Source organism: Lathyrus oleraceus, chromosome 5, assembly GCF_024323335.1.
Source record: "Lathyrus oleraceus cultivar Zhongwan6 chromosome 5, CAAS_Psat_ZW6_1.0, whole genome shotgun sequence".
Classification (NCBI taxonomy): Eukaryota; Viridiplantae; Streptophyta; class Magnoliopsida; order Fabales; family Fabaceae; genus Lathyrus; species Lathyrus oleraceus.
This window is the reverse complement of record NC_066583.1, coordinates 437,848,365-437,851,613: the sequence shown is the minus strand read 5'-3', so window position 1 is coordinate 437,851,613 and position 3,249 is coordinate 437,848,365. Positions and strand designations below refer to the sequence as shown.

General features: G+C 40.8%; 1 pseudogene; it reads left to right on the top strand.

Annotated features, from left to right (window-relative positions):
- Positions 1 to 1,365: 1,365 nt before the first annotated feature.
- On the top strand, positions 1,366 to 2,976 carry LOC127081224 (protein kinase STUNTED-like; annotated as a pseudogene).
- Positions 2,977 to 3,249: the final 273 nt, after the last annotated feature.

The following is a 3,249-nucleotide window of genomic DNA, read 5'->3' as shown; positions in this document are numbered from 1 at the left end:
GCTTCAGCAGATCAAGGAGAAGGATGCTTTGATAGAGTTCCTCGAACACCAGGTTATTGATGGTCCTGATGATGCATGGACTTCTCTACTTCCTCAGTCTTCCAAGTTTTGGAAAAGGAAGTACGACCGACTCGCCAAGGAGAAGGCAGATATGGAGACTGCCTACGAGAGGGAGGTAAAGAGGCTTCGTGCATCCTATCTTCCTGTGTCCCGAGCTTTGGATGATTGTTTCTAGGGATCCATAAGATGACTATTTTCCTTTTCTCTTGTATATGATTGATAATGTTGTACTTCTTTTCCCCGATATTATTTGATGAGATATTTCCATATGTGATAAATGTTTAATACTTCCAAAAATTTGTAAATAAAACCCTAAAATTTTCTTTGAAATAAAAAACAAATCATATGCACAAGAAATGGGGCCTTTGACAGAAGAGCAAAGGGCTGAGATGCTATTGCACTCACCGGAAAATATTTATGGACTCCACTCTAATACTGATTTAGAGGGTTTTGCAAAAGAAATAATTAGACAGACATCTGGTTTCATGCCCAGGGATATTTGTGCTTTAATTGCAGATGTTGGTGCCAACTTATTTCCCAGCAGCAATGCCGAAGTAGACAAAGATGAACCCGAAGGTGCAGATAGTTCTCTTAGTTCAAAGGTGGCAGGGGACAACAACAAGTCAGAAGTTTCAGCTCGAAAACCTGGGAAAGAAGACTGGGTGAATGCTTTGGAACGATCAAAGAAAAGAAATGCGTCAACATTGGGCACTCCAAAGGTTCCAAACGTAAAATGGGACGATGTTGGTGGGATTGAAGATGTAAAAAAAAGCAATCCTGGATATTGTTCAGTTGCCTCTCTTGCATAAGGATCTATTTGCATCTGGGCTACGCAAGCGGTCGGGTGTTCTTTTATATGGTCCCCCTGGAACTGGCAAAACATTATTAGCAAAAGTTGTTGCTACTGAGTGTTCCTTAAACTTTCTTAGTGTGAAGGGTCCTGAACTGATCAACATGTACATAGGCGAGTTTGAGAAGAATGTTCGAGACATTTTTTAGAAGGCCCGATCAGCCCGTCCATGTGTCATCTTCTTTGATGAGCTGGACTCTCTTGCACCTGCTCGGGGAGCTTCCGGAGATTCTAGGGGTGTTATGGACAGAGTGGTTTCGCAGATGCTTGCAGAAATTGACGGCTTAAGTGATTCAACACAGGATCTATTTATTATAGGTGCAAGTAATAGAGAATACTTGATAGACCCCGCACTTCTTCGCCCTGGTCGTTTTGATAAATTGCTATATGTTGGCGTCAACTCTGATGCATCTTACAGAGAGTGGGTACTGAAGGCTCTTACGAGATAGTTCAAAATGCACGAAGGTCCACATTTATCATCAAGGTCGTTGGTGATTTTTACTAATAAAAGTGTGAAGAATTCTGAAAGTTGTGCTCTGCGAGAGATTTTGGAAGCTGAATATAATCAAGGGGACTTGCTTGATGATTGTGAAATGGAAAACCCGCTTGCTATGGTACCGTTTCAAAAGCTTGACGATGATTCTGTGGTGGGTAATTCTAAACAAACAAAACCTGGTTGGTCACTCATTCGCAATGTATTTCAGCATAAAAAGCATATATCCAAGTCTTCACCAAAAAATACTTTTGTTTTTCAACGGGCAATACGACATTCCAGCAGTCACTCTTCAGCTGTAGTCTATCCAGATCATAAACAGATTAATATTGATCAAATTGATGAGTCTACCCTGGATGGGGAGAGTGGTGTCATTGTGCCATTTGGATCTGCTATCATCTTACCTCCTCTCACCCTTTGCAGTGGTGCAGGTAGCCTTCCTGAAGAATTGTTGGTTTTAGGGGAGAAGTACTCGGCTTCTTGTAGATTGTATAGTTTGCAGGAACTTGTTGCTGTAACTGTAAAATTCTCATCCAATAATTTGGTTGGCAAAGGTGGCAGTAGTGATGTTTACAGAGGGTGTCTTCCCGAAGGCAAGGAATTGGCTGTGAAAATTTTGAAACCGTCGGAGAATGTGGTAAAAGAGTTCGCTCAAGAAGTTGAGATTGTTACAACTTTGCATCATAAGAACACAATATCTCTATCTGGTTTTTGTTTAGACGAAAACCATTTATTACTGGTTTATGATTTTTTATCAAGAGGAAGCCTAGAAGAAAACCTTCACGGTAACAGAATTAACTATAATTCATTTGGCTGGCAAGAGAGGTACTGAGTGGTTGTGGGTGTAGCCGAGGCCTTGGATTATCTGCATAATGGTTGTGCCCGAGCTGTAATCCATAGGGATGTCAGATCTTCTAATATCCTTCTTTCAGATGATTTTGAGGCTCAACTCTCAAATTTTGGACTGGCTAGTTGGGGTTCTTCTTCTTCTCATATTATTTGTATTGATGTTGCCAGAACATTTGGGTACCTAGCTCCTGAATATTTTATGCACGGTAGAGTTACTGAAAAAAATGATGTATATGCAATTGGTGTTGTACTCCTTGAGCTTCTATCCAATAGGAAACCCATTAACAATGAATCTCCAAAGGGCCAAGAGAGCCTTGTTATGTGGGCAACATCAATCTTGAAAAGTGGGAAGATTTCCCAGTTGCTTGACCCAAGCCTTGGCAGTAAATACAATGATTGCCAGATCAAGAGAATGGTTTTAGCTGCTACTCTTTGTATTAGACGAGTTCCTAGATTGCGACCTCAAATCCGAGTTATATTGAAACTTCTTCATGGTGATGAAGAAGTAACAAGATGGGCAGAACAAGAAGTTTGTGCACCAGAGATACGTGATGGATTTGACGAGGAACCAGTTCAAACAAATATCCAGTCCCACCTTAACCTTGCTTTGCTAGACTTGGAGGGATATGCAGTTTCTATCAGTAGCACTGAGCAAAGTGTCTCATTGGAGGATTATTTGCAAGGAAGGCATTTCTTTACAGTCATTTCATGGAGGGTCATATGAGAATCTCTCCAATATCACGGCTGCCCCTCATTATTGTTTTAGATACCAAGCATCATCTGAAGGACTTTCCAGTTTGTGAGCCATTTCATTTGGAGCTAAATTTTTTAATAAAGCAAACCGAGTTCTTCATTATCCATCCAGGGCGTTCTATATGGACGGATTGTACCTTATGGCACATAACCTTTCGTCTGGGTCTGACACTATCTACAGGAATCTCTACAATTCGATTCCTGGAAATGTGGAGTACCGAGCAAAATATTTGATTCACAGTAA